The following is a 21,057-nucleotide window of genomic DNA, read 5'->3' on the forward strand; positions in this document are numbered from 1 at the left end:
ATGGCTTTCAGATTCTGTGGCAGGTAGCCAGAACCTGAGTCGAATTCTAGAATGTGAGCATGCTAATTTTTGTCTCTTCCTTACCTTACTTCCATTGGTTTCTTACGGATTTTTATTCCCGGGTCAGCTAACCAATGGATCTTATAGGAATTGAAGGTGGGTTGTCATCTACCGAAGTTCTCCAGTCTCAGGTATGAACCCTGCCTTCTCGGCATCCCTTGAGACTTTGTTTAATAGTAGGTTTGGACTCGAATTGGGTTCTGAGGTTGTTATCACTTGTTTGCAGGTATCCTATGCATCACACTATGGCCGGTTTGCTAATCACGTGGTTAAAACAATGTTATTCATATTTCTTTTAAGAGCATTTGGACTTCCATTTATGCTTACAGGTCGGAAAATTCTCTCTAGTTCATTAAATGTTTAATAGTCATATGGTAATTTGTACTGTGGAAGAAATGTTTCCCGGGCAGAGGCTTTACGTCTATCTTGCTGAGCTAGACCTTTATTTGGATGTTTATGTACATTGGTTACGTTTTGCGCACAACGTTAACATGGGTTTTGAACTGTTTTTTATGAGTTTCAACTGTAGGTTTACCTGGGTATTTTCTCTAAAAGAAAATGTTGAACAATGGATATCTATTTATAAATGATTCGAGAGTTTGGGTTATTTCATGATTATGACATTTTCAGGACGAAGAGCCAATTCTGCCACTATGGGCTTAATTTAATTTTTTTTAAATTACAGTCCTCTCTTTTGAGTTGAAGAACTCTATTTAAGCTCAGTCCTTCATTTCATTTTCATAAAGAAATCATGTTCGCTGTAATGGTATATTCCTTACTGTTTTCTCTTTGTATTCGTAATGATTGGTGAAGGTTCTTTTCCCTTTTTCTTTTGAAAGTAATAGTTGAACGAATAGATAGTGATTTCTACTTATTCAAAAATGATTGCCTTTTGCAACTCATTTCTTCGTCTGATTATGATCTATTCGAGATTTTGTACCTGCTGTCATAAAAGTTTGTTCTTAATAATTTCAAGGGTTTATGAATGTACTTGTTACAATAACATAACTAGATCATGCATTACTTGTCTGTAAAATTTACTATCTGTTCTGTTGGATGTAAGCATTTCAATTCTATTCTCTATCAAACATGCACTTCTATGCAATTTTCCTCTTTAATTAATTCTATCAATCAATTAGTATTTCTTTATATTCAACCAGCGTCTCCTAATTATCAATTGGAATTACTTATCTATTAAAAGACTTGTAATCATGCAACTTTGATCCTGTCTAGAAGGTTTCGCCACCCAGCCGTGAGTTTGGCAATTACGTCCAGACTCTCCTTTGAGAAATTCCTTCTCGTCACAGTTGGAATGAGTCCAACTATAGTCGGGTACCTTGGGCCTCATGACTCACTGTCCAACCTGAAGTGTTATACCTTCCAGACTGTTATTAAGAATTTTTCTCACTGGTCTATCGCACCCAGCTCAGGGATCTGCCCTGTCTAGACTCCTTCCCCATCTATATTCCCTCCCTAGGGGAAGATGAATAATTGTCTCTTTTTAACTGTTTCTTTTAATGTTTCAAACAATTTTTGTTAAAATACCTTAACTCCTAATTATCCATTAATTAGGTAACAAAATATATCTTGACCTTCATTTGTCATTTTAACAACATAAAGTAAAACAATTAATGCAGTAAAAGATAAAATAAAACATAATAACCACAGTAATTGTTTATACAACTTAGAGTGTTACATAAAATTTTATAAAATATATTATCCCATAAACACATATATATGCATTTTTTTTTATATAAAAAAAAAATATTCAATATTCATGTGCTACTTTATACCATATTACCAAAAATTATGAGATATAACATGAATATCCTTATTTTATAGAAAAATCTCGATCCCTTCCACCTAACAATAATAGTTCGTGAATATTTAACCTTCAATTTTGGATTGCAACAATGAAAGAGATAAAAATCAGATTTGAATTAAAAAGAAGGAGTTACAGCTCACAGGTGAGTATTGCACCTGGAGACTGCACTCATACAAAGAGAACTCTCTTCGTACACTCTACTCTTCATGAATGAAAGATTGCATCATTAAATATATCACTAGAAATCAGGTAGTTGCAAACAAACTCCTAAACTCTAGGAACAAATCCTAAACTAAGGAGATGCGTTACAACTTATGTAACCATTTCTCCATTAATACAAAATAATATTAATTATTTTCAACTCCCCCCCTTAATGGAGAAAGGATTATCCTGAACTCCTAGCATCCCTCTAAATAATTCAAACTTTACACGCCCAAGAGGCTTAGTAAAAATATCAGCCATGTTATCACAAGTTTTACAATATTCAACACATATCTCTTTTGACTGTTGCTTCTCTCGAACAAAATGAACTTGAGTATCAATATGCTTGGTATTTTTATGAAAGACTGGATTATATGAAAGCTTGATGATACTCTGGTTGTCGGTTTTGATAATAGTTGATTCTTTCTTCTCTTCTCCTGCATCGTTGAGAAGTCTTCTCAACCAGATAGCTTCACATGTGGCTGCGCACAATGCTTGGTACTCAGCTTCACATGAATATAGAGCTACAATGTGCTGCTTTTTGCTGCTCCATGCTATGACCCTGGATCCAATGTTGAATGCATAACCTATGATAGATCTTTGATCATCCAAGTTACCTACCCAATCGAAATCTGAAAAACCTGCTAGAATAACATCAAAAGTGTCAGTGTACAAAATGCCATAATTACTAGTACCACTAAGATACCTCAACACACTTTTTGGTGTGACCCAGTGACTTTCGAGTGGTTTTGACATGAACTGGCTCAACATACTAACAGAATATGCCAAATCTGGTCTACTTGTAGTCAGATATATCAAACTGCCAACTAGCTATCTGTACATAGTGGCATCCACCTCTTTAGTTCCATTGTCACTGCTCAACTTTAAATTCTTCTGTAATGGTGTTGTTGTTGATCTGCACTGCTCCATTCTAAACCTTTCCAACAAGCTTCTCGCATACTTTCCTTGGGTGAGAAAAGTTTGTCCAGAGTCTCTCCATACCTCCAATCCCAAACAATAATGAAGGTTTCCAAGATCTTTCATCTCAAACACTTGTGACATCTGCTGTTTGATTTATTTGATCAGATTGTTAGCATTCCCTGTTATGATCATATCATCTACATACAAAGAAATCAAAAAAATTTGCCTCTGTTTATTAAACTTGGTATACAGATTTGGATCATTCAAGCTCCAATGAAAGCCATGCTGAACAAAAAATGAGTCAATTTTCTCATACCATGACCTGGGTGCCTGTTTTAAACCATAAAGTGTCTTTTTCAATCTACACACAAGATGTTCCTGTCCGTTTTTCACAAAATCTTCAGGTTGTACTAAATAATTTTCTTCTTTCAAGTACAATTCAGAAATGCAAACTTGACATCTAGCTGGTGTAGCTGCCACTTGTGTTTTGTTGCTAAGGAAATTAGAATTCTAATGGTGTTTAATTTGGCTACAATAGCAAAGGTGTCATCAAAATCTATTCCCTCTTTCTGTGAGTAACCCTTTGCTACCAATCTATCTTTTATTTTCTCTATACTCCCATCTAAATTTATTTTTGGTTTTTTACAACCATTTACGTCCTATGGGGGTTCTACCTTCAGGCAATTCAACCGAATCTCAAGTATGGTTTCTGTTTATTGATTCTATTTCCTCATACATTGCAGCCCTCCATGCATCATATTTACTCGCTTCCTCATAATTTGCAGGTTCTACAATGTTTAAAATCTTTGGCATTAATGCATAGCCTTTCAATTTAGATGATAATCGAGTCTTCCTGCCTGATCTCTTTGGTAGGGGACTTACCACAATTTCAACCTTTTCCGAGCTTGCATCTTCATTGATTACATCATCTGTTACTTCTTCTTCTTGTTGTTTCTCCTCCTGCTCTTCATCCTCCTCACTCTTTTCTTCCAATAGCAATGGAATGTGCCATTCACTGTTAGAGTCATTCTTTCCTTCTTCAACCTGTTCATGAAATATGACAACTCTGCTTGAAAAAACCTTCTGAGTCACTGGATTAAATAACTTATATGCCTTGAACTCAGTGCCATATCCAACAAATATACATTTTAGGGCTTTAGGATCTAACTTCTTCCTATCTGCCTTAGGTATATGAGCATAAGCTTTTGACCCAAATATTCTAAAATGACTCACTGCTGGTTTGAATCCAAACAATGCTTCAAAAGGGGCTTTGAAGCCTAAACATCTAGTAGGACTCCTATTCTTTAAATATACATCAGTGTTAATAGCTTCTGCCCAAAGACCATTTGATAGAGCCTTACCTTGAAGCATGCTCCTTGCACACTCCACAAGGGTTCTGTTCTTTGGTTCTGCCACTCCATTCTGTTGTGGAGTGTGGGGCACTGTAAACTGTTGCACAATCCCATGAAGCTTGCAGAAATCCATGAACGATCCCAACCTGTATTCTCCCCCTTGATCTGAGCGAAGAATTTTTATCCTTTTTCCTGTCTAGTTTTCTACCATGGATTTAAACTCTTTAAAATACTGAAAAGCTTGACTCTTTTTACTCAGAAAGTATACCCATGAAATTCTAGTGAAATCATCTGTAAATAAGAGAAAGTAATATGCTCCTCCTAATGACCTGGTTTGCATGGGTCCACAGATGTCTGTATGCACCAGTTCTAAAATATCTCTTTCCTTTCCTTTAACATGAAAGGGGAACTCTTCTCTATGCATTTTCCCTAATGCACATATAACTCTTCTCTATGCATTTTCCCTAATGCACATCCATCACAATCCAGCTTAACATTATGGAAAACAGGGAGTCCATCAACCACACCTTTTCTCTGAAGTAGGATGAGGTCTTGCAGATTAAGATGGCCCAATCTCTAATGCCAGAGATTTTCGGTTGTCGATCTAGCTACAACCATTGCCTACTGTGGCATACTCTTCACATCTAGTCTGTACAGGTTCCCCACGTGCAATCCTGTTGCAACTGTTTCCATCTTGCTATCCTTAATGACACAGTTAGTTTTAAAGAATTGAACTTGCATGTCCTGATCAGTAATCATTGAGACAGAGACCAAATTTTTCTTAATTCCTGGAACATACAATACATTTTTAAGGTGTCTAATGTCACCGCTAGGTAATTTTACAGGAATGTCACCATGTCCTTTGATCTCATGTCCACTATCATTTCCTAAATAGATTTTTGACCCACATGAAGTTTCTTCAAGAAATTCAAACCATTCCTTCTTACCAGTCATATGTGAGGATGCGCCAGAGTTGACATACCATATGTTGTCCTCATCTTCCTTTGAAGCTAAAAGAGCACAATCGATTATAAATAATCGAAGTTCATGGCTATGATCCTCCTCTTCCTTCACGAAGTAACCCTTATTTTTTCTCTGTTTCTTCCTTCCTTCATCTCCCTGCCTCTTATAACAATCCCTAATCTCATGTCTAGGTTTCCCATAGTGAAAACATTTCTTGATGGGAAAATTATTAGCAGACATACCTTTAAACGGTCTCTTCTGAAATGTGTTGGCTCCTCTCTACTGCTACTGCTACGGTTGCTGATGCTACTTCCCTTTAAACTGTCTCCATTTTGCCATCAGAGCAAGGTCATTTCTCTGAGACTTCAAATTTTGTCGTCGCTCTTCTTCTTGTATCAGAATCCCTGTCATCTCCTCAAATGAAGGGGCTTTCTCCCTTACTGACAGCCTTGTGATAAATGTCTGGTAATCATCAATCATTCCATTCAACGTGATCATGACCAGACCTGAATCGAAAACTTTCTCTCCCATATCTCCCAATCTATCCTTCAGGTCTTTGACTCTCGCAATGAATCTAGCAGCGGATTCATTCTCCTCCATCTTCAATGCAAATAGCTTGCCTTTGAGTGACAAGACATGGTTTGAATTATGCGTCTGGTATAGGTTTTTAATGGTCGTCCAAATGTCAGCGGCCGATTTATAGTCTCTAATATGTGGGATAACATTGTCCTTGATGGAAATCTTCAATATGACCTTTGCTTTTGTCTCCCTTTGTTACCGGGAAAAGTGTCAATTTAGAATTGCTCTATCCCACTAAGGTGTGACAACTGCCTTAGAAAAAACCAGAGAAAACTACTTTTGTATTTCCTTTATGAACTATAGATAGAGAGGAGTAGAAAGAACCGACCTATGTCTTGCGCTAATCCTTTGATCCAATCCCTCTCTTCTTTGACAGCTTCCAGCTACCTGCTCCCTTACTTGCCCAGCTTCACCAAGTACCTGTAAGATCACAGAAGAAGAACACTATAAAAAGACATGGATCTATATTCATAAACAACTTAGGATCAGATTTAAGTTAACCATACAAATGTAACAAGCATCAATGATACAAAATCATGGAGGAAAAACTCAAATAGTTTTTATTGATAAACAAGAAGATCCAGGAGGAGTTACAACCGATGATTCCTGACCAAGCATCAACCTCCCTGCAAAGAAGCCCCTCTTCACCTCCAACAAAGCATAAATCACCCAATACTTTGATATTTGTTTCAAAACCAACAGCAATTCCTTACAATGTGCAAAATTCCAGCCTCTGGATCTCTGGGATGAGGGATCCATATATAGATGTATGTAAGGAGGATGAGTTAACTTGTGATTTGATTAGTGTCTTCTCTCTGTCAGTTCTTGCTTCCACTTGGAGACTGAAGGCCTCTTACTCATCCTTGGTCGAATTCAGTGAGGCAAGTGTCATAGGAGAAGATTCTGGAAGCTTCCATTGTCTCTCCACCTCACGGAATGACACTGCCATTTGTCATTTCTCGCCCAACTCACCCTCATAGTGCATTTAGGTGCATTGCAATGCAGCTAGCCAGTGTGGTTAGGTGCTATGCAACGCACCTAGCCAGTGGAGCAGTTGAAATGATCCTATTTTGACTTATTCTAAGCAGTTTCTGGTGGAGAACTTCTGGGAGAAGCTGTAATTTGTTGACCTTGTTCCTTTAGGGGTTAGAACAACACTTTTAGGGACTTAGGAGCCCTTGGTTTATGGACATTTCATGCTTGGAGTTGCAAGACACAAAAATGTCTATAACAGTTGCCCCCTAAAGTATGAGGCCGTTAATCGGGTGAAATGCTTTATTATGAGGATCCAAAGTTCTTTCAATGCTGGGAGGAGACCTGTAATAAGATACAATACAATACATTATCTTCATTCTATTTTTTCATGACCTAGGTGAGGCAGGCATTCCCATGCTCAGCTTTATAAATTCATTTTCATGTACATAGGACAGACAATCGTCTGAGTGTAGACTGATGATTCTGATAGAGCCATCATCCTTTTGGTAGGATGATTATCTGTGCTACAATGCTTGTACATTTAACGTCTTTATTTCCCTGAATATATATCGCATCCCAGATGAATGAAACTACATCTAGGGTCTTCAATCTCGTCCGATCTTCACTCGAGGTACAAGTTGATCCATGTGAGAAATGTCCTGAAGTCGAACATGGAAAGACATCGCTTGGTTACCAGTCAATGATGTAAACTGTTAACAAGCGCGAGAGGAATCACCGATAATGATAATGATACTCAAGGTACTGCAGTACAATTCACGTGGTGTGAATAAAGGACTTGGCATCGAACACCACGCAAAATCTTTCGGTCGAAGGTCATTGATGTAAACCTGTCGCCGGAAGTGAGAAACTTGCCATTGAGGCATGCAAGCTTCAAAGTACTGAATGGGGTGTTCCTAGACCAACTTCTTGGATAATGAGCTGATGTCGACAAGAAGTGATCCGTCACAGGAGGGTCTTAATGAATCCCACATCAATGACATGGAACGGAGCAAATTATTTTGATGGAGGTAAAAACGATCTGATGATATACGGTTCAGGGTGGCAGCCATGAAAGAACGGTGTATAATGTATGGTAGTGGGTGGGACACAGGTGGCTTCTCTGGATGACTTCTCTCGAACATGTCGGTGACACTGATGTGATGGATTGGTAGCATTAACCCCAAATGTGGATGGTATGGTGTGACCATGGCGATGTGACCGGTGAATGAAACAACCCAACCCGACTCGGACACGGAGTGGAAGTGTCATGTTCAAGAGCGATTTGCTACCAATAAATATTCTTTGAGTTTTCTTCCCAATTTTTCCCCAGTCATTGCTGACCAATACCTCTTTATTTTTGTCAAGCTTGAGGAGGATAACATATGCTTGTTCTATAATTTGCCCTTCGGGCAAACCCATCGCTATGTTTTAACGAGCCTAGCGATAGTGAAACTCGTTCTCGTCTAAAGACAAGTTTGTCGCTATTAATCTTTTTAACGAGTTTAACGACAAAGATAACTCGGTACTTTTCAATTTTAGAGAGTATGAAAAGGTACGTAAAGGTAACTCCAAAATTCCTTTTTTGTCATCTAATCCCTTAAGTCCGAAAAAGTATAAAACAATACAGAAGGGTTGAATTTTCGATAGTTTTGATGAGCCGAACAAAAAAAGCGCTCGATCTTTTTGTGCAATAATCCCTCAGGTCCAAAAAGATTAAAATCTAGATGAGGGATAGCACTTCATGTCCCTTTAACGAGCTGGAAGGCCAAGGACTCGGCAATCTTTTCATATTTTACAAGTCAGTTGAAAAGAGCTTAAAGAAGACTCGTCTTTTGAGGAACGAGTGATAAAATGGGTAGTAGCTGATTCCAGGTAAGGTTTGGAATTTTCCAGTCACGGCAGTGTCACAAGGATGGCTAGTGAAATCACTCTTCGCACCTGTTCCTCAAAATGGGTAAACAATCAAATGGAGGTGAATGATCGGCCAATGAAAAAGTGGAGGTGACGGTGCAAACACGACCAAGGCTTTAATGGCTGAAGTACTACATTCGCGGTGGTTATTTACCAGGGAATAGTTCATTTTTTAACAAGCTTAAATGCGGGTGGAAACATTTGGTCAGTGCGGGTTTATTTTTTAACGAGCTTGAACCTTGCGGTAACACTGCTCGATTAATCCAGTCGTATGATAAGAATGTCTCATATAAAACAACAATTTTTAGAGTTTTGCCCCACATCCTTTCTTTATGCAAGTTAGGAAACGACCAATCCTATGGGTTTAAAGGGTTAGAGGTCCTAAAAATTTAAAAAATAAATAGTCGCTCTTCGCTTGCATGCCAAAAGGCTTGCATGCCCCCAAGTATAAAACAGAGTTTCAAGGTCACCCTCTATTCGAGCTGACAAAACATTTGTTTTATCAGGAAGGGTATACCTCTTACAGGTTACCCAAAGATTGTTCTATTCACGGCGCAAACAAAACACTTCGGCGATGTCCACCGAGATAAACAAAGGTGAGTGGCGGCGCTCGCCAACCCACTTAACTTTGACAAGAGAATCTTGTTCTAGAATAATCCCCTCTTCCAGTCACAGACGGGGCTACAGACTAGTCATATTCTCCCATGGAAATCTACTCTATACCTGAATTTTTCCTGCCGAAGCAGACCAGGGTGCATGCCCCCTCGGTTTCAGTCATGTCCCTCCGAATTACTCGCGCTCATCGGGAGGAAGGACTGGAGATTGAGACATTTCTTGCGTGAAAAGACCATTCAGGGATGGTATATGACTATTTGCTATGCGTGATCCGGGAAATGAAAGCTGGTCCACGAGCTTGACCACTCTTCCTTCGTGCGGAAAACACATCACTCTAAAGAGTGATGAGACAATGGCTCTCATGCAATAAATATAGTCTCGTCCAAGGAGTAGATTGTAATCTAGGGGTCCTTGAACTACCATTACGTTCATGTGAACGGTTTTCCCTCTCAATGTTATGGGCACATCGGGAAGGATCCCTAAAGGTCGACTCGTTCCTTTATCAAAGCCTGTCATATTTCTCATCTCAGGCAAAAGCGATGGCAAACCAAGCGCTTTCCAAGCAGTTGAGGAAAGGATACTCACAGAAGCCCCCTCATCTATGATGGTACCAGCCATAACCATTCTATATATTTGAATGATAATTCGGAATGGTATGCTTGCTGGTAAACGGGGTCTGCCTAGTTGATTCCAGTCGAAGGAGACAACTAGGTTGCTTGGAGGTGGAACCGAATGGATGGCCAGGTACGACTCTGACGAACTTCCTTCCTGCGGTAAAGGAACCGGTAAATTGCCCCCATGTTCGTTGGAGTTTGTGCTTATGAAAAGAATTTGGGCGGTGTCATCCTTGTTCTCTTCAGTGATTGTATCATCTGAAGATGAAACCTCTGAAGGAAAGACCAGGTCAACTGCCGCCTCGACCTTTTGACTTTCGTCTGGTATGGATCCAGGTGGTTTATCTTCAATGATGGGTGCTTCAGCCGACCACATGAGCGGGCCAGCCGGATTTTCAACTAGTGACGGACTCGGCAAGAGTTTTTTATATCCAGGAGGAAGTCGTAACGGTGAAACCGAACGATCATCCAAAACTCTTTTAACTTCTTCTAAGAAGGGACAATGGTGAACAGCATGATCGCCTTCACACAGTTTACAAGGAAATCTATATTTTCCTTTTTGTCCTGGGGCTTCACTTTCACTAGTTGATGGTGTGCTTTCAACGTGATCATCAGAGGTTGACGACACCGGGTTGTGCAAACGAGGAGACCAATCCCTTAATATCTGAGGGATGCAAGGACAATCTCTGTGAAAGTGGTATCCTTTGCAAATGACACATGGCGATTTAGGCCTGGTCGGTGCAGTGTGTGGATTTTCGTTAGACGACACTCGTTTTCCCCCACTTGCCTTCGGCTCCTTCTTCTTCTTCTCTTTCTTCTTCGTTTCCTTCTTCTCCTTAGGAACTTGAATTTTGGCTTTACCAGCCCCATCAAGCGAAGAGGAAGGAGGAGAACAAGAATTAGAGGAAGTAGAAGGCTGGTGGGCAACTCTGGACTTGTCTAATTACTAATTCGATTGTTCAGGAATAGTGGTGTTCTGAACGACAGAGGTTGAGAAGAGCCATACAGGAAAACCAATTGTCAGCCCTAAAAGCGACAATGTGGCCATATGGGGCGCACCAACATCTCCCCAAGAGGAGAAGGGACTAGGATTTCCTCCAAGGGGAATTCCTTGGTTGGTAGACTCCATTTTCTCAACCCAAGATCAACGTAGGAAAGGGTAATGAATATTCCGTTTAAAATAAATTTTAATACACTTTGACACAACTTATTTTTTCAGTTTTTAAGAGTCGAGAAAAAACAAAAGATGACTCTAGTCTCCTTCAATTTTTAATGAGCCTGAAGTGACAAGTGCTCAGATGGACCTTTTCCGTTAAGGAGTCTGAAAAGGAATGAAAGGGACTGCTCTGGAGATCTAGGTAGAGGGAGTACCAAACCAATCGCAAAACTGCAGAATACTTTTTACGGTACGGCAGTCAATCTTCGTGAATGCTGTGTTCAGTGCATTGCGATCGATAGGGCGGTAGACACAGCTTCCTAAGGATAAAGGATTTAAGCCTATAGGGGTCTCCCAAAATATACTCGACGGTACGTGGGAGCATGAGTCCGTACTGGCACTTATCGTCTCAAAGTGGAGGAATCACCCAACCATCAGTGAGGACAACAGTTACCAAGCTTTACGACGCCGGAATACGTCTCTAGCCTAGACCTCTAAATGTTGTGCGTTAAGTTCCAAAGCGTTGTTAGATTCATTGAATTTATTTTAAGTTGATATTGCTTATGAAGTTTGCCTTTTAGGTTCACCACGAGATGTAGATGTAATTCCTAAAATTCAATCTAAAGATGATAAACAAACTTTTATCTCTTTTGCGCAATGAAAATCCTAGCTACTAGAGGAAAAGAAAGACACAATCTTTTCACAAAGAGAAAAGAGCACACTGTAAATGCACTTTCCTAAATCAAGCCAAACAGACTGTCTATATGCAAATGCACATGCATGTATTTATTTTCGACTTTCTTAGTATTGATGCTAAAAAGAAAGTTGATGTACAAATCTGAATTTGCTTTCAAGCGACAAACACAAACAAGCTTCTTTTCGAAATAAAAAGATAGAGATGATTACGACACCTTGCGATTTTGAAATGAATACTCGTTTTTGACACTAGAAAATCACAAATTCAGTCCAAAGGCAATAGTAAAAGTATAATCGACCATCAACAACAATCAAACTTTCTCTTATCATCGAAATCGACACTTGCGACAGATCTAAATCAAAGGACGACAGTACGACTATTCTACTTTTGCAATGGAAAACTGTAAACAACTCAACAAACACACAAAAACATTTACAGTTCTTTTGTACAAAGCAGGCGGAATAACAGCAAGGAAAAGGGGTTTTAAACAGACATATATTGATCACAGGCTGTAAAATTCAGAAGCAAAACTGGAAGGAATGAAGCACAAGAACCACAGCTGCACAGGGCTAGTCTGATCAGCGCACCTGTAACACAGAGAAACTAGATTGCAACGTAGGTTACCCTTTCGGGAAGTGCGCTAAAATGTAGGAACTCTTAACAGTACCTGCGCTGGGCCAGAAATGAGAATCTGTCCGGGTTCTGGGTCACAGTTTGCAGTTCAGTCTTTGGTTTTTTTTGGCCGAGTAAAAACAATCAGTAGTGCACAATCAGGGGTATATCTAAGGAGGGTCTGAGAGCTATCACAAGGGAAATCAGATAGTTTGTAAATCAGCTGTTCAAATCATAAACAAATCCAGTGAATGGATTGAAGCAGCAGATGTCTACTTTGCATTTGTTATGGCAAATGCAGTTCGAATGCTACTTATAAGTTTATGAAACAAACAACAAACAGATACACAAACAAACTAATTAGACAATCTTCCCCAGCGGAGTCGCCATTTTTTTACCAGGAAAAGTGTCAATTTAGAACTGCTCTATCCCACTAAGGTGTGACAGCTGCCTTAGAAACAAACAGAGAAAACTACTTTTTTATTTCCTGTATGAACTATAGATAGAGAGGAGTAGAAAGAACCGACCTGTGTCTTGCGCTAATCCTTTGATCCAATCCCTCTCTTCTTTGACAGCTTCCAACTACCTGCTCCCTTACTTGCCCAGCTTCACCAAGTACCTGTAAGATCACAGAAGAAGAACACTATACAAAGACATGGATATATATTCATAAACAACTTAGGATCAGATTTAAGTTAACCATACAAATGTAACAAGCATCAATGATACAAAAGCGTGGAGGAAAAACTCAAATAGTTTTTATTGATAAACAAGAAGATCCAGGAGGAGTTACAACCGATGATTCCTAACCCAGCATCAACCTCCCAGCAAAGAAGCCGCTCTTCACCTCCAACAAAGCATAAATCACCCAATACTCTGATATTTGTTTCAAAACCAACACCAATTCCTTACAATGTGCAAAATTCCAGCCTCTGGATCTCTGGGATAAGGGATCCATATATAGGTGTATGTAAGGAGGATGAGTCAGCTTGTGATTTGATTAGTGTCTTCTCTCTGTCAGTTCTTGCTTCCACTTGGAGACTGAAGGCATCTTACTCATCCTTGGTTGAATTCAGTGAGGCAAGTGTCATAGGAGAAGATTCTCAAAGCTTCCATTGTCTCTCCACCTCGGGGAATGACACTGCCATTTGTCATTTCTCGCCCAACGCACCCTCATAGCGCATTTAGGTGCGTTGCAACACACCTAGCTAGTGTGTTTAGGTGCTATGCAACGCACCTAGCCAGTGGAGCAGCTAAAATGATCCTGTTTTGACTTATTCTGAGCAGTTTCTGGTGGAGAACTTCTGGGAGAAGCTATAATTTGTTGACCTTGTTCCTTTAGGGGTTAGAACAACACTTTTAGGGACTTAGAAGCCCTTGGTTTATGGACATTTCATGCTTGGAGTTGCAAGGCACAAAAATGTCTATAACACCCTTTTATCCCAATCTTGTTCTTGTGTGCCTGATCCCGATCTCAGCTCATTTCCCGTCACAATCGACCATGCATTTGCACTTTCAAGTAAGGTCTGCATCTTGAATTTCTAGTTGTTGAAATTTGATCCATCGAGTTTGCCAGACTCGTGGAGATACGATTCTAAACTATTATTCATATTGACTTACACCAGATCCGAACCTCTGTTTTGTTTAAAAAAAAATTGTACCTTCAATGCGCCACCACCGGGCAAGTCCGATCTACTGCCACCGAATAGATCCGGAACTCCAATGTGGCACCACCGGGAAAGTCCAATCTACTGCCACCGAGTAAATCAGGAACTTCAATGCGCCACCACCAGGCAAGTCCGATGTGCTACCACCGAGTAGATCAGGAACTCCAATATGCCACCACCGGGCTACTCCGATCTGCTGCCACCGAACAGATCCGGAAATTCAAAGTGCCACCACCGGGCAACTCCTATCTACAAAAATTGCAGATTTTTCAAAGAGAAAGAGGTTGGCGCTCCTTCGACAGCGAAATGCCCGCGCGATTAATCCTTGATTTTTGGCGCCAATTGTACTTTCTGGCATGCTAGCACGCTTATCACCCTCAGAACCGCGTGAAGTGGCGCGGCTGTTCCTTAAAAACCTGCGCCATCTCTTCTTTTCGCTCAAAAATGGCGCGACTGTTCACGTCAAAACCGCGCCAACACTTTCTTGCACTCAGAGATTATCAGTCATCTGAGACCTATGCTCCAGGTGTTACTGCAGTCCACCTGATTCTACAAATACGCCACTACAGTTCTTTAATCAATGATGCATCCTAAAAAAAATAAGGCTATCCCTACTCTGTGCCCTCATACCAAGATAAAAATCAAAATTGAATTAAAAAGGAGTTACAACTCACAAGTGAGTACTGAACCTAGAGACTACACTCATACAAAGAGAACTCTCTCCGTACACTCTACTCTTCATGAATGAAAGATTACATCATTAAGTACATCACTAGAAATCAGGTAGTTACAAACAAACTCCTAAACTCTAGGAACAAATCCTAAACTAATGAGATACGTTACAACTTATGTAACCATTTCTCCATTAATACAAAATAATATTAACTATTTTCAATTGAAAGGTCCTAATAACACTCGTGAGAAAAGAAAATTAACCATAGCCACCTATAAGCTCAACCATTTTTAAAAAATGTCATTTCAAATTTGTTGTAGTGAGGGCTCCTTCCTAGGCCTTAAGAAAACACATAAGAAATTAAATTATATGGACGCATTCAAATAAATGGGCAACCACTATTCTTAGTGTGAGGTGCCATATTTTTGTGTGTAAATTGAACACTTGATAAAACCATAGCCAATTTTACAAAGTCTCGACTATTTTTAAAAGATGTCATTTCAAATTTTTTGGAGTGAGGACTCTTTTGTAGGTATTAAGAAAAAGTATAAGACATTAAAGTATATGGACACATTGAACGAAATGGGAAATCAATGAAAGATGTGAAGTATTTTTTTTTGGGAAATTGGAAAAAAGTTAAAGAAACATGAATATATTAAATGATTTTGAAAAATATGAAAATTAAGAATATCAAAATATTATTAAAAATCAATTTTATAACAGAAGAGATAAATGTATTTTAAAATTAAAATATTTGATTATTTATAAATTTATCAAGTGATATAAGAAAAACTGTAAATTAATTAAAAGTTATCAAATGATTATAAGGAAAAATAAATTAATTAAAAGTTAAAATGAGTAAGAAAAATAAATTAATTAAAAGTTAAAATGAGTAAGAAAATTTGGTTCTATTCTTTACCATTAGGGATTATTTTTTAATAAATTTAAATGATATTGTTTAAAATTGAAATGTGAAAATGTATAAATTATTTATTGCATATATGTGTATATAATTTTCTTTGTAATCATGTATGAACAAGTATGCAGACATATAAATATTTTATTTTTTATTCCGGGTCATTTAATAGATGATATTAAAGTTATAGTGTTTTATAAGTTGTAATGATGAGAAGATTGTAAAAATTGTTTAATGTAATATATTTTTCCGCATTTAAAGATAATATTAAATAGAAATATATAAATTTATTTATATAATTTATTTTTAAAAATTAATTATATTATAATACATATGCTAATTAAAAATCAAAATTATTAAAAGATTTTGAAAAGTAATTATCATAATGAAATGTGTCAAGTACTTTTAAAAATGGACAAACAATTATGACTAATGAGTTTAATAAGTGATTTTGAAAAACATATAAGTTAATATTATTAAGAGATTATGAAAAGTTATTTTTGTCTATCATTGTTTCATAAAAAATAGTTCTTTTTCATAAATATCTCTTTTTAAAATGGTTTATATCTTATCATAGATGTCTTTTTCTATTTTTTTTTAATTGTTATATATTTTGAAAAGATCTAACGGTTATGAGTTTCTCCTTTATAGGTCACGCTTTCAAGTACAAAAATATGTCACACATTCAAGTAAAAAAACAACTGTATACGAAAATAAAATAGAGTTAGTAAAAAAAAAAGATATTTACAACTATATGAATTTATTAGGATTATATTATGTGAAAATATATAAACTACTTGTATTCAAACACAAGAGAATAAAATATGTACATTTATATAAATTTTGAGATTATTATTATTTTATTATTATCAATAAAAAAATAAAAACATATAAATTATTTATTAATAATTAATAAAAAAATATTTTAATTTATCTATTAAATAAATATAAAACATATATATTAATATTTTTTTAGTTAATATTATTATTTTTAAATGAAAATAAGTAATTATAATTATTGAAGCCACATAAAATATAAGATAATTTCAATTTTATCAATGTGATGAGAAATAATAAATTAAAGAAATAATATAATTATTTAAATGTGATGACCCCGTAAATGTAATTATTTAAAGTTTACTGTGGTAAAAACTGAATGACATTGAGGAACTTATTTTCTTTTAAGAGTAATCTGTTAATTTTAAATATGCATTAAAAAATTGTTTAAAGAATTACTCAGAAAAGCATTGGGCTCCCAAAAGGGAACTGGAAAAAGAAAAGGAAAGTAGTTAATGAAACTGAAATAACCACCTCCTCTAACTGGAAGGATTTCCAGGAAAAGGAATGGGGGGGTGGACAGTTTTCTCTGTGCTGTAGAGACAGACAGAAGAAGAAAAGGGAAAAAACCTTGTTTTGGACTAAGTCTGGTAGTGACCAGATAGTTAAGCACTAAGTGTTGTCTTACTGAGGATTGTGATCCAGTAAGGGTAAGCTCGGGGGGAGGCTCAGGTCCCGGAGGACAAGTCTCACGGATGGGTGGATAACGAGCTTGGCACAGGAATTTACAGGAGACTTACTGAAGAGATTTTTCCACCGGCAGCAAACAGGTAAGTAGCTAAAACTCTGAAGTATCTGCAGTTATTTACACAGTACAGGTAATTTAGATTACCTATAGCTAACAGCGACAGAATCTCCAAAATACTGGTAGATAGTAAACTGTAGCTGTTTATGCAAGATTCGGAATGCATACTGTTATGTTTAAATAAGTACCATAGTTATTCGCACAACTGAAATGGGAAGATAAACTGTTATAGTAACATGAATACGTTAGCAGGAGATATGGTTAGAGCATGATGGACGGGTAACATGCGAACAGACCCAAGAGTCCTGTAGTAGGATCAACCCCTATCATATAAGGAACATAGAAAGCCAAAGTACCATTAACTGTGTAACTATAACCTTGAAAAGAACTCCTTTAGATAGCTCTCAGGTTGCTAGGTCTGCAGGACGGTAGAGTCGAAACAAAACCCTTAAGACTCCATTCGGGTCAAGTCCGCGACAGGGATGACTCAGTGGATACCTGCGGCTGGCCGTAGCCAGACTCTGCCAATATTCTTTTCGAAGATAAACAGTTCGAAGACAGAACCTAACCTACGCATGGATTACAAATAATAACCAAAATCTGAGCGGTAATACTGCAAGCAGACTTTCATAGCATTAAACCTGAATACGCGACAGTGTTATTCATTAACATATAAATAGTATTGGTTCATCAACATAGAGACGGTATTACTTCATCAACAGATGAACAACATTATTTTATCAATAGGTAAACAGTATCATTGTATCAGCCAATAGATAGTAATCTTTATCCAGACGGTCCGCATCAGCTGTAACAAACAGAGAAACCGTCATCCTAGTGAACGGGCAGTCATGTGCTAAATACTGTAACCATGAAGATAACCATTATTGCTGTAATAGAAAAGCCGGCTAAGCCATGACATTCATAACTGAGAGCTGTAGAGAAAATCTTATATAGCATACAAAATCTACTTCTCGATAATAAAGGAACATCATAAAGTTTATATCCAAAGTCTGAATGTAAGACCGAAGGTCTTTCTCTTGCCAGAACTCAACATCGAGTTCGTCCTTACATCTATAGAATGAAATGCAGGGCGAACTCATTGGAAACCCTTAATTCCGGCAGTAAAAAGGGACAAATGCCGTCATAAATCAAAGATATAGTAATACGAGATTAGAACCCAGAACGAGAACTTAAATAAGCAAACTGTATAATGTTCAAAGCCGACCCTTACTGGGAAAACCTCATGCGGAAAATAAAAGTAAACCATTATAGTTAACATGGCATTGCATTTAAACAAGAACCGTCAAACCCATATGGGTTCAGTCCCAAATCTATTAATTCGGAAGGAAACATGATGGGTATGTAAATTTAGCCATCAATACAAATAAAATATGACAAAACAATGTACAGCAGTTACATAGACACAGTCGAGCTGTATAGTCTCATGGACTTGAGACTCAGACTCAAACTGCCGTGGAAGAAGGGAAAGTTTAACCAGCTTCCACCAAGATCAAACCCTACATGCATGGACCCGTAAACTCATAAGTCCTTGACCGCCATCTGCGTCAATCATAGAGGGATAAGGTGGCTGGGGTTTGCAAAATAAGCATAGAAGTATAAATCACAGAGGAAATATAACCTAAAACATGGAACCAAGAGTATTTACCCGTAAGGTAAGTTAGAAATGATTTGTGTACCTGTAAACATTCGGGAGGATAACGCCGGAGAGAAGAGCAGACCGCCGAGGAAGCCTCGATAGCGGATTATCTCCATCTGTCAATCAACAGTGTGCAGTCGTTATTCTGTGTGTTAATTAAACAACTCTAAAAATCAATGAGAACATTTACAGATGGAGCTCTTACCATGCGCATTTGGAGACTTACATCCTCGGAGCGGAGACCATCACGGTGAGGTTGCATGTGGGCAAGAAGCGGCAACAGAGGAATGGTGCCGGAATATGAGACAGATCTCCAGTTACGATGAAGAGATGCACAGAGCGCCGGAGCACTGAACAATAACCAGCCAAATCGCAAAGAATCCGGAATATTGAGTTTATAAACGCAAAGTCCCAACCTTGAGACGTGGAGCAACCTCCGCCTTCGATCCTTCCCGGAATCCTTACACCGTCGATCATGGCGGTAAAACCAAAGTGCAAGCGCGGGAGAGTTCCAGCTTGGAAAGCCATGCCCGAGCACGTGATCAGGCCGGCAGCCTTAAAAGCCAGTCCAGGTGTCTAGCGGAGGGAGCGCCAACATGTAATGTTGGTTGGGTCGTTCTATAATCACATAAAAGGTTAACCTTGGCATAGTACCGAGACACCATGGTAGCGTAATGGCGTTTGACATTTAGGCCATACATTATCTTAAACCATTGATTCGATAATAGAAATATTTAAATGCCAATTATAAATGACATAGGAATATACGACTAAGTTAATGATGGTGCAGACATCATAGTAAATTTTTTTTTTTACATGCTTAAAGACAGGTTAGATATGTGACAATTGGTATCAGAGCCCTGGTTGCCATATTGTGGCCTCTGGGGTATGAATAGCATGTTTTCCTTTAAAAAAAAGAAGAAGTCCTTATAGCATTGATATTTCTTGATTGAGGTGATTAAATTGTGCCAGAAGCTCACAATGTTGACTATTTTATGATTAGAACAGACCAGGTGAATACAGGGAAAATGAATCCGGGAAGCAACCCAGAGTTGTTGGTGCATTTGGGGGAGGAAACCCGTAGTACAAATCTGGCCATATTAGAAACAGTTCAAGAGCTGAAGAATGAAATGGCTCGGTTGCATGAGGACAATGCACGTTTGGCAATGGAGCAGGAAAGGATATTAAAAAGTTTGTCTGACAAACAGAACCCGCCACTGGCCATCCCTAGCGCAGAGCAACAGAGAATGACGGAGGAGCAGCGTTATCACGCAGAATCTGAGATTCCAGAAGATGGAGAAGATCAATCTGATAATGCATCAGAACAACAGACTTCAAAGCGGCAAAAGGTGGAATTGCAGGGAGAATTCGGGAAAATTAAACCCCCACACTACGATGGAGAGCAAGAGGAAGCAGCTGAAGCATGGCTGATTAACATGAATAAATATTTCTAGCTATATGAGTATGACCATAACTTGAAGGCACGATTGGCCATTTTTCAGTTGCAAGGGAAGGCAACATTGTGGCGGGAAGAAGTTAAAATCCTAAAGGGGGTAAGTGAGCGAACCATAACATGGGAAAAATTTCAAAAATACTTTAAAGAGAGATATTTGACAGAGCACTTTTATGATGAAAAAGCAAAGGAATTCCATGATCTGCGATTGGGACAGCAGACTATGGATGAGTTCATCAATCGTTTCACCTCCTTGCTCCGTTATGTACCCTACCTGAAAGAAGAAAAAGCAAAGGTGCAAAGGTTCGTTAGCAGCCTGCCCATGTATATGAGAGAAAGGATTGAATTTGACAATCCCAGAACCATGGACGAAGCTATCCGTAAAGCCAGAATGTGCTACCAGCAGAGCAAACAGAAAGGGGACAGTTCCAACAGAAAATGGAATGAGAAAAAGAGTAGTAAAATTGTGGGAAACAATAGAGGAGGCCGGGTTGGTGGAGCTAAAGGAAGCGTCAAAGGCCAGAGTAGCAGAGCAGCACCGAGAAGCTCATTCAGGTCCAAGCCTGTTAGTGAAACCAGAATGGGAGAGCCATCCATCAAATTGGATAATGAGGGAGCAACCAGA

This window comes from Pinus tabuliformis, chromosome J (genome assembly GCF_031772625.1).
Source record: "Pinus tabuliformis cultivar Carrire ecotype Pingquan chromosome J, CPIR1, whole genome shotgun sequence".
Taxonomy (NCBI): Eukaryota; Viridiplantae; Streptophyta; class Pinopsida; order Pinales; family Pinaceae; genus Pinus; species Pinus tabuliformis.